The sequence below is a fragment of the Trichechus manatus genome, unplaced genomic scaffold (assembly GCF_000243295.1).
Source record: "Trichechus manatus latirostris isolate Lorelei unplaced genomic scaffold, TriManLat1.0 scaffold00195, whole genome shotgun sequence".
Taxonomy (NCBI): domain Eukaryota; kingdom Metazoa; phylum Chordata; class Mammalia; order Sirenia; family Trichechidae; genus Trichechus; species Trichechus manatus.
In genome coordinates, this window is record NW_004444131.1 from 3460886 (window position 1) to 3471656 (window position 10771).

Sequence of the window (10771 nt, forward strand, 5' to 3'; positions counted from 1 at the left end):
TGGTGAAGGGAAAGGCAACGCACAGTATAGGGGAAGTCAGCACAACTTGACCAAGCCAAAGTCATAGAAGCTTCCTAAGAAACCAAACCCGTAGTTGTCAAGTTGATTCCAACTCATAGGGACCCTATAGACAGAGAATAACTGCCCCATAAGGTTTCCAAGGAGCAGCTGGCACATTGAAACTGCCGACCCTTTGCTTTTAACCACTGCGCCACCAGGGCTCCAGAAGCTTCCTAGACATATCCAAATACCTTGAGGGACCAAGTTACTGGGGCTGAGGGCTGGGGACCATGGTCTCGGGGGACATCTAGGTCAACTGGCATAACATAATTCATAAAGAAAATGTTTTACATCCTACTTTGGTGAGTGGTGAACATAATTCATAAAGAAAATGTTTTACATCCTACTTTGGTGAGTGGTGTCTGGGGTCTTAAAAGTTTGTGAGCGGTCTTCTAAGATACATCTATTGGTTCCATCCTGTCTGGCGCAAAGGAGAATGAAGAAAACCAAAGTCACAAGGAAAATATTACTCCAAAGGACCACATGGACCACAACCTCCACCAGTCTGAGCCCAGAAAAACTAGATGGTGCCTGGCTACCTACTAATGGCTCCAACAGGGATCACAATAGAGGATCCTGGACAGAGCAGGAGAAAAATGAAGAGCAAAATTCAAATTCACAAAAAAAGACCAGACTTACTGGTCTGACAGAGACTGTAGGAACCTCTGAGACTATGGCCCCCAGACACCATGCTAAGTCAAAACTGAAGCCACTCCTTAAGTCCACCTTTCAGTCAAAGATTGTTGTTCTTGTTAGTGCAATTGAGTCAGCTTCAACTCAAAACAACCCTGTATACAACAGAATGAAACACTGCCCAGTACTGTACCATCCTCATGATCATTGCTATGCTTGAGCTCATTGTTGCAGCCAGTGTGTCAGTCTATCTCTTTGAGGGTCTTCCTCTTTTTTGCTGACCCCTACTTTACTAAGCATGAGGTTCTTCTCTAGGGACTGACCCCTCCTGGTAACATGTCCAAGGTATGTGAGACAAAGTCTCTTCATACTTGCTTCTAAGGAGCACTCTGGCTGTACTCCTTCCAAGACAAATTTGTGTGTTCTTCTGGCAGTTCATGGTATATTCAATATTCTTTGCCAACAACATAATTCAAAGGCATCAATTCTTCTTTGGTCTTCCTTTCATTGCCCAGCTTTCACATGCATATGAAGCGCTTGAAAACATCCCTCTGTAAGATGGATTGACACAGTGACTGCAACAATGGATTCAAACCTACCAGTGATTGTGAGGATGGCACAGCACCAGACAATGTTTCATTCCGTTATCATAAGGTCTCAAGGAGTGGGAGTCAACTCAACGGCAACTAACAACAATAACAACATGATAATTCTATGTTTTGACATCTTTGCTTTTTAACACTTTAAAGAGGTGTTTTGCAGCAGATTTGCCCAATGTAATATGTCATTTGATTTCTGAAATGCTGCTTCGAAGGGCATTGATTGTGGATCCAAATAAAATAAAATCCTTGACACCTTCAATATTTTCTCCATTTATCATGATGTTGCTTTGATGTTACTTGATCAAAGATGTCACTTTGAGGACTAACATGTGCCTGGCCCAAGTCATAATATTTTCAATCGCTTCACATGCATGCAAAAGCTGGGCAATGAATAAGGAAGACCAAAAACCTTTTTATGGTAATATACCAAATACGATAACTCAATGTCTTTGAATTATGGTGTTGGCAAAGAATATTGAATATACCATGAACTTCCAGATGAACAAACAAATGAGTCTTCAAAGAAATACAACCAGAATGCCCCTTAGAAGCAAGGATGGTGAGACTTCATCTTGCTTACTTTGGACATGTCATCAGGAAAGACAAGTTACTAGAAAAGGACATCACATTTGGTCAAGTAGAGGGTCAGCAAAACAAAAAAGGAAAACCCTCAAACTGATTTATTGACAAATACAGCCTTAACAATGGGCTCAAACATATCAAAGATCATGGAGATGGTGCAGATCTAGGCAACATTTCATTCTGTTGTACTTAATGTCACCATGAGTCAAAGCTTACTTGACAGCAATTGTTATGGATTGAATTGTGCCCCCGTAAAATAATGTGTTATAAATGCTAACCTCTATGTCTGTGGTTATAATCCCATTTGTGAATGAATTGTTTTTATTATTTTAATGAGGTAGGATTAGTATAGCATGTGTCTTGAGTCAATCTCTTTTGAGACACAAAAGAGATTAAACAAGGGAGCCGAGCAGAGATGGGGTAAGATAGATGCCAGGACACATGGAGATCTCCAAGGAACCAGGAAGCAGAAGCTGAAGAGACAAGACCTTCCTCCAGAGCTGACACAGAGAGAAAGCTTTCCCCTTGAGCCAGTGCCCAGAATTTGGACTTCTAGCCTCCTAAACTGTGAGAAAGTAAATTTCTGTTTGTTAAAGCCACCCATTTGTGGTATTTCTAACAGCACTAGATAACTAAGACAACAACTAACAATAACAACAAAATCAGGGAGTAAGTTGCCCTCAGTTCTCTTTCTTCTGGAAAATCAGGGTAGCGTTAGTTGCTTTGAGTCTCACATAAGAAATTTCTCTAGGGATTCTAGAGATTCCTTTTACTTGGCTCATAGAGGGAGCATTTATACTCTAATCTGGAGAACTGAGATTGCTCCTTGGGTATTTCTGCTGCCCATTACAGAAAAAAGGTATTTCTTCTAAGCCAAAAACAAACAGAATTAGGGTCTGGATTCAAAAGCAAACTTTTCTCTTTAAAAAAGTCTTCCTTTGCCTATAGTCATTAGAAGCAAAGTATGAGCCTCTTTGGCAGTAATTGATCTGGTTCTAACAAATGATATTTCCCAGTAGGACTTTAGGGAGCTAAAGTGTGTACCATTGGAAACCACCATAAATGAGGAATGCTTAGCTTTCAGGAAAGAAGTTGTGAAGAATTACCATATAGCAGTGGGATTAAATTTATTCTCTCCTGCTCCAGAGAACAAAACTAGAACCAATGAGTTGGCTTGGGCATGAGACATAAGAGGAGCTAGGTAGGGAAGAGGTTGATGGAGAAGTGGAACCAGGGAATACAAAAACAGATGTAACTAGTCTGACTGCAGCAAGAGCTTCTAGGCATCCCAAAGCCCAGTTTCAGAGAATATTACTAAATCAGGTAATCTCTGGAACCAGGAGTTCCAATCCAGCAAGGCACAACAGCAAGGGCTGCCAGGGCAGCAGTTCAAAGGTCCTTCCTGAAAGTACTCAGTACTCAGTTCCCCCCGAGTGTGGGAGCAGAAAACAGGAAGAAGGTATGATACCAGCACCCCATCACTCCCTGGGGTTCTGGACAAGGCCCCAATCTTAAGGGAAGCTGGGTAACCAAACAGAAACTAACAAAAACTAACTAACCAAACAGCTCAATGGACTTGGCCAATGGGAATGGGTGGAGAAGCATAAGGATTGCTATGGTTTGAGGTAGCTTTGTGGGTAGCCAGGATGCACCAGGGCCTTGCTATGCTGTCAGAGAAAGTGGTCTGGCAGTGCATGTGGGTTTGGGGAATGGAATGCAGTGTGAGGAGTTGGGGAAGATGGAGGGAGAGGCAAAACAACAGGACTGACTGCAGACGCTACCTAAGGAGGTAGTAATGACTTTAATGTCAGAAGAGTTCATGCAGAGATCAGATTCATACTAGGGTTTAAACAAAGCTTTTCCTCTTCCTGTATTATTTATAGTGTGTACCTTACTTTATATGTAGACATGATGCTACATACTTACCATTAATAGAGGTCTTTGAATGTTTTTTTCAGTAGCTGGTGGATTTGCTCTAGTCTTCCTCATTTTCTCTTGGTACGTGAGGGTCAAAACTGAGCATTTAGAGTAAAATGCAGCACAGCTGGAAGCGAAGATTGTATGCAGGGAACAGTGACATTTATAGGTGCACAATGGATTGAATACAAAACTTAGTCTATCTTCAAATAAGCTAAACAACAAAATACCTGTGTGGAGACACTTGGTTTTTTGTTTATGTATATATTCTTCACCTTTTAAATGGTGATTCTTTGAGAACTATTTTCTCTAAGCCTTTGTAAGGGACACTTGGAAAACTTTTTGTTTAATTAACTTTTATACCAAAACTACCATTTACCAGTTGCCATTGAATTGGTTTTGATTCATGGTAACCTCGTGGTTGTCAGAGTGGAACCATGCTCCATAGGGTTTTCAATGGCTGATTTTTTTTGAAGTAGGCCACCAGAACTTTTTTCTGAGTTGCCTCTGGGTGGACTCAAACCTCCAACCTTTCAATTTGCAGCTGAGAGCGTTAACCATTTGCACCACCCAGGGCTACTCCTTACACCAAAGTAGAATCTAATTAAAACAAAACATATCAAACATAAAGAGCTCATTAAAATAAATTTTTAGCTAATCCATTTAAATTACTTATAAAGGGAATTAAGAGCAAGCTACAGTCAACATATAACTAAATGCTGGGTATCAGTGATTATCATAAAAATGAACATATACACCGAAGGCAAAGCAAAGCAGAAAGTGAAAACTTCAAAAAGAGAAGGGCTTACCCTAACTCTGAGTTCACATCACACTTCATTGTATTTTTCAAGTGTGTTTTCAAAAACACAGCACTCTAATAGCTGTGTTCAGCTGTGTCCCGTAAGATTCTTCAGTTGGCCAAATACTTGCCCTTTTTTGAGTCGTCCCTGGCAGTTTTGATGGTCTAGCAAGGAAGAAAATAAAACAAGTGGTCATCTGTCTACTCCTTCCCTACCTTTATTTCTGCAACCCAAAGAATCCCAGGTTGGTTGCTTCAAGGACTTCCAAATGATCTCAGGGCTTCCAGGCCTAACCAGATACCAGGTGTAAGATTGGATTAAACTACCGAGTCCTGAGGCTGATCTGACTTTTCTAGAACTAAGGGAGACCTCCTAAGAAGTGCAAACTGACTGTCTTCATTTAGATATGGGGATCAATTCCAGTGTGAAAAAGAGCAGAAAGTTGGGGTGGTTGGCTATGGACACCTCTTCCTTGACTGGCTCACTTCCCTGCTTCGTGGAATAGTGGAGATGGCGGCCTCAACCAGGGTCAAACACAATTTACAAATGAAGAAAGACTGCATGTACCTTCCTGACTTCTTATACCACATAGTTCCAAGTGTTCACCAAGCCCTTTTAACAAGTGGTTGGGAGTTCTAGTCTTTCTTGGCTGCCAAAATTTAGAGACTGTTATTTTAAAACGTACCATCTAAACAAGGTGCCTCAGATTATTTATCTCATAGGGTAGCATTGATTTGAATTTAGTCACTTCAGCAGTATATAAACTAAAATGCTAAGACAGCTTTTTTTTTTTCTATTCAGCATTCAACTTTTCCCTTCACATCAGAATACTTCCACTGCATTGCTGACCTCCTTAGATCACGTTGTTAGGTGTAGGTACCATTTATGCTAAGCCGGTTTTGTTTCAGCTAAAGTAGATTGTTGCATATCACGTCTGTACTTTCTTCCCTAAAAGATAAAACAAACAAAACTTACCTACTTAAGGGAGTTTAGGCTCCCAATATAGGATTGAGTGCTATGCGAGGAGTAGTCACACAAGCTAGTTCATACCTAAATAGGGCTGGTTATAGAAGTCACAGAAAATTTTTACCTTTTTCCTACAACACCAAAGTTCTCCCAGGGAAAATATTAATCTGGCCATACAGGATGAAAATAGCAAACCACTAACTTCATTAACTTTTCCACAAGTTGGTTCTCAAAGGCTCCTTCCTTTTGCTGATAAATGGTATCTTTAAGCTCTCCAGGAGGAGGATGCAAAACATTATTTATTTCTCCTTCAAAGGTGGTGCTTAACCAGTTAACAGAGACTTGTAAATATAAGAAATAATCATATGGCAGGTTTAATTTTGGCTCAATTACCTTACTTCTGTAAATATGTCCTAACCTCAAAATGGGGTAAGACCACTCACTGAAGTACAGAAAGAATGTATATAAATGACCAAAATTCTCATCCCTTTTAATACTTGTCTATCATTGAAAATATAGTATATTCATGTGCTAGTAATTGTTTATTACTCTTTAGTCATATTTAACCTGAACATTGTGCTAATTCACGGGCTAAAGATTCAAAGAAATGAGAAAGGATCAAAAAGCCTATACTGACTGCTTTCTAAGATTCAGAATCAGGGCATCTAGTTCAGTAGTTCCAGATCAGCATAATCTGCCTGCTCCACTTGGATATCTCAAAGGCTCAGGAGCAACGTGTCTAAAACCAAGCCCACTATCTTCCTTCTGGTGAATGGCATCAGGTGTGAAAGCCAAACATCTCCATGTCCTCCTTGAGTCATCCCTTTCGTCACTCCCTCATTCTAAACCATTACTGAGTCATGTCAATTTTATCGCCACTGCCATTATTGTTCACCTGCAGTGGCTAAAAGCTCGGCGCTAACCAAAAGGTCAGTAGTTCAAATCCACCAGCTGCTCCTTGGAAACCCTATGGGGCAGTTCTACTCTGTCCTGTAGGGTTGCTATGAGTCAGTTTTGGCTCAACGGCAACGGGTTTGGTTTGGTTATACTGCTGCCAAGAGGCAGTGGTTGTTCAGCGGCAGAATTCTTGCACTCTGTACAGGAGACCTGGGTTTGACCCTCAACCAGTGTACCTCATGTGCAGCCACCACTCATCTGTCAGCGAAGGCTTGCATGTTGCCATAATGCTGAACAGGTTTCAGCAGAGCTTCCAGACTAAGATGGACTAGGAAGACACACCTGGCAATCTACTTCCAAAAATCAGCCAATGAAAACCCTATGGATTATATCAGGGAGCATTTCGTTTCCATTGTACATGGGGTCACCATGAGTCAGAGGCTGAATCAACAATAACAAAGCAGCTCTCTGGCCGGCAGTCAACAGTGTCTCATATATGTAAATAATTCAGTTAACAAAAGACCATTTTCTCTTCTATACTTTATCCCCTTGACAATGGTTTTAACTCTGTACTGAGATCTCTTCCAAGTCTAACATTTGTAATCACAGGACAGTATGAAAGTAATCTTTGTTCCAATTACTTTTTCTAAATCTCACAATAATAAAAGCATCCTAGAAATGGAAAACAAAAACAAAAGCCAATAACATACTACTGCAAAATCTCCTAACTAATTTCACACTATCCATTATTAGTCCTCAAGAGTCCATTCTTCACATGATATCAAGTTATCCATTTTTTACTGAAACTTGCAAACATTTTTATGAAATAGGTCACAACACCAAAAAGGAAGAGAAATAAACATTATTTATATATAATTAAATAAAATATATATATATATCCCATATATTTTACACAAATAAAATGCACCTTCTGCATTTGTTTGGCTGGCTGTGCCCTCCCCCAACAAACACAGAAGGCATGCATTATTTGCGTAAAAATATTGTATATATACTCACACACACATAACAGGTACATTATAAAGCATAATAAAATGAATATTCATGTACCCAACCCTCAAATTAAAACATTACCATCAATTATTTTTCAATGCAAATATAACCAAATCACATCTCTGCTTAAAATCCACACAATTTAGCCCTACTGGTCTTCCAAATCCTAGATTCCGGCTGCTATTTCTTACTTCAAGATCTTCACTGTTACTTCTGTTTATTCTCACCCACCTTCATTCTCTTTGTCTTTTTAACTTCTCTTATGCAATCTTCCTCATAGTACCCAGGATTTTCCTTCATAAGCACTTACCACATTTGTAATGGCATATCCATGACTGATTGCTGCAAAACTAAAAGTTTGTGGACACAGACCACATCTTTTTTGCTCATGAGTGCAGCTTTTATGCCCAGCATAATACACTGGCACCATTTTTTTTCTGGGTAAAGAAAGGAAGAGGAATTACCTGAGTTGTGAATGGGGGTGGGGAAAAGAAAAAAACCTCATAGAATTTCCTAGGTAGTACAGCCATTGCATAGGATAATGATCATTTCTCCCCATCAGCAAATCTACCGTTAATGAATTCTGGCTATGGGTCTGTACATCTCATATAAGGATTAATTGCTTTGGTGTTAGTTAAGCTTCATCAGCATAGGAATCTTCAACCAGTGGGTCTCATCATATTAGTTTCCACTCATTTAGCTATGGCCCATGTGCGATAGACCTTAGGACTAGTATTTTAAAAATTTGCATCTTTACTTGGCCCTTGTTCAACCAAGACTTCTTCCCAGGAACTAAAATTTAAGAGCTGAATAAATTATCCACTGCTACTGTACAGCTCAAAATATCTTTAAATAACAGGTTTGCTTTAAGTATTACACTGTGAAATAAATGTTCTATAGTTGTACATGTGATGTGAATGTTAAATTCACAAATATCCTTTGCCATGAATTAGCTGTAAGCCAACTCCCTTAACCATGTATATTTACAATATTCTTTTTTTTAAATTATTTTTTCCCAAACAAAAATTTATACATACATTGTCAGGTGACTCTAATTGCTCTCCCCATAATGTGACAGCACACTCCTCCTTTCCACCCCTAATTCCCCAAGTCCATTCAACCAGCTACTAACTCTCTCTGCCTTCCCATCTCACCTCCAGACAGAAGCTACCTGTTTAGTCTCTTGTATCTACTTGAGCTAAGAGGCACACCCCTCACTAGTATCACTTTATGTCCCACAGTCCAGTCCAATCCCTCTCTGAAGAGTTGGCCTCGGAAATTATTTTAGTTCTGCGTGGATAGAGAATCCAGGGGCCATGCTTTCCAGGGTTCCTCCAGTCTCAGTCGGACCATTAAGTCTGGTCTTCTTACTAGAATTTGAGTTCTGCACCCCAGCTTTCTCCTGCTCCATCTGGGACTCTCTGCTGTGTTCCCTGTCAGGGCAGTTACTGGTGGTAGCCAGGCACCATCTAGTTCTTCTGGTCTCTGGTTTATGTGGCCTTTTCTGTCTCTTGGGCTAATACTTTCCTTGTGTCTTTGGTGTTCTTCATTCTCCTTTACTCCAGGTGGTTGGGACCAGTTGATGCATCTTAGATGGCCACTTGCAAGCTTTTAAGACCCCAGATGCCACTCACCAAAGTAGGGTGCAGAACATTTTCTTAATAAGTTTTGTTATGCCAATTGACTTAGATGTCCTCAGAAAGCATGGTCCCCAGACTCCTACCCCTGCTATTCTGTCCCTCAAAGTGTTTGATTGTATTCAGGAAACTTCTTAGCTTTGGTTTAGTCCAGTTGTGCTGACTTCCCCTGTAGTGTGTGCTGTCCTTCCCTTTACCTAAGATAATTCTTATCTACTATCTAGTTAGTAAATAACCCTCACCCTCCCTCCCTACCCTCATAACCATCAAAGAATGCTTTCTTCTGTGTTTAAACCCTTTCTTGAGTTCTTATAATAGTGGTCTTATACAATATTTGTCCTTCTGTGACTAAATTCACTCAGCATAATGACCTCCAGATTCCTTCATGTTATGTTTCACGGCATCATCATTGTTCTTTATTGTTGCGTAGTATTCCATTCTGTGGATATACCATAATTTGTTTATCCATTTGTCCGTTGATGGGCACCTAGGTTGTTTCCATCTTTTTGCTATTGTGAACAGTGCTGCGATGAACACGAGTGTGCATATATCTATTCATCTGACGGCTCTTATTTCTCTAGGATATATTCCAAGGAGCGGGATAGCTGGATCGTATAGTACGTCTATTTCTAGCTTTTTAAGGAAGCGCCAAATTGATTTCCAAAGTGGTTGTACCATTTTACATTCCCACCAACAGTGTATAAGTGTTCCAGTCTCTCCACAACCTCTCCAGCATTTATTAGTTGGTGTTTTTTGGATTAATGCTAGCCTTGCTGGGGTGAGATGATATCTCATTGTAGTTTTGATCTGCATTTCTCTAATGGCTAATGATCATGAACATTTCTTCATGTGTCTGTTAGCCACCTGAATATCTTCCTTGGTGAAGTGCCAGTTCATATCCTTTGCCCATTTTTTAATTGGGTTATTTGTCTTTTTGTTGTTGAGGTTTTGCAGTATCTTGTAGATTTTAGAGATTAGACACTGATCAGATTTGTCATAGCCAAAAATTTTTTCCCAGTCTGTAGGTTATCTTTTGACTCTTTTGGTGAAGTCTTTTGATGAACATAAGTGTTTAATTTTTAGGAGCTCCCATTTATCTAGTCTCTCTTCTGATGCTTGTGCATTGTTACTTATGGTTTGTATTGTGTTTATGCCATGTATTAGGGCTCCTAACGTTGTCCCTATTTTTTCTTCCATGGTCTTTATCATTTTTGATTTTATATCTAAGTCTTTGATCCATTTTGAGTTAGTCTTTGCGCATGGTGTGAGGTTTGGGTCTTCTTTCAGTTTTTTGCAGATGGATATCCAGTTATGCCAGCACCATTTGTTAAACAGACTGTCTTTTCCCAATTAACAGACTTTGGGCCTTTGTCAAATATCAGCTGCTCATAGGTGGATGAATTTATGTCTCGCTTCTCAATTCTGTTCCATTGGTCTATGTATCTGTTGTTGTACCAGTACCAGGCTGTTTTGACTACCATGGCGGTATAATAGGTTCTAAAATCAGATAGTGTAAGGCCTTCTACCTTGTTCTTCTTCTTGAGTAATGCTTTACTTATTCAGGGCCTCTTCCCTATACTTACAATATTCTAAATATCTTAAAGAACCTAAAATATGAAGTGTTTATTATCACAGATTATTTAACTAGAAACAAAGTTTTATTCTG